The following is a 906-nucleotide window of genomic DNA, read 5'->3' as shown; positions in this document are numbered from 1 at the left end:
TTTTGTTTGTTTTCTGTTTTCTTTTATTATTTCTTTCTTTCTTTATTTTAGTTGCATTTTAATTTAGTAAAATATACACTTAGTATTTCAACTTAGTCCATAGTCACAAAAATAAATCTAGACCCCAAATAACTTAGTTTGACATTTTATTAATTATAAAAGGTATTTAATTAATCTCTTTGCTACTGTTTTATTTATCTCATAGTATTTAAACATTTTATAAATGTGCGGTTTTCCCATCATAATTATCTATGCAATATTTGGTTCACTCCGAACATTTTAGTTTTAATATTTGAAAAGTTTTATCGTTTGCCTGATTTTGAACTTGAATTTGAATCGGTTTCGAACTAACTCGAGATTAGCAACTATAATTGAGGTGACGTGGCATCATTAGCAGAGGAGCACTGTAGCTTAATTACCCGGGCATCACAATTCTCCTCTACTACAAGAAATCTCGTCCCGAGATTTAAGAGGGGAAGTGCGGGGAAGGGATTAGGTTGCGAAATTCTAACGGGTCTTGTTGGTCTTGGCTACTCTTCTCGAGGAGGTCGATCCATTACATGGTTGTCTTCACTTCTCTGCTTCAGGTCATCATGGTGATGTCGTTCTTTTCTCGGGAACTCCAACGTACTTACGAATAGGTAAGGGGGCAGCTCGGCTACGACAGATTGCTTATGAGGGAAACAATCTGGGGGTTAACCCATGAATGAGCATAAGATTATCTCTTGAGTCGAACATATCGAATACATCAAGAGTAAGGTACGAAGGTACAATAAGAGGTTCCAAGTGGATAGATAGTTGCTCGAAGTCTGAACCAGAGTGAGAAAGGGTTTCAGAGCAGCGAGAGTAAGTATTGCGTCTGATACCAGAATAGAGCATTAGGAAGGTGGCCCGTGAATTAAATAC

This window comes from Triticum dicoccoides, chromosome 4A, assembly GCF_002162155.2.
Source record: "Triticum dicoccoides isolate Atlit2015 ecotype Zavitan chromosome 4A, WEW_v2.0, whole genome shotgun sequence".
NCBI lineage: Eukaryota > Viridiplantae > Streptophyta > Magnoliopsida > Poales > Poaceae > Triticum > Triticum dicoccoides.
This window is presented reverse-complemented; position numbering follows the sequence as displayed.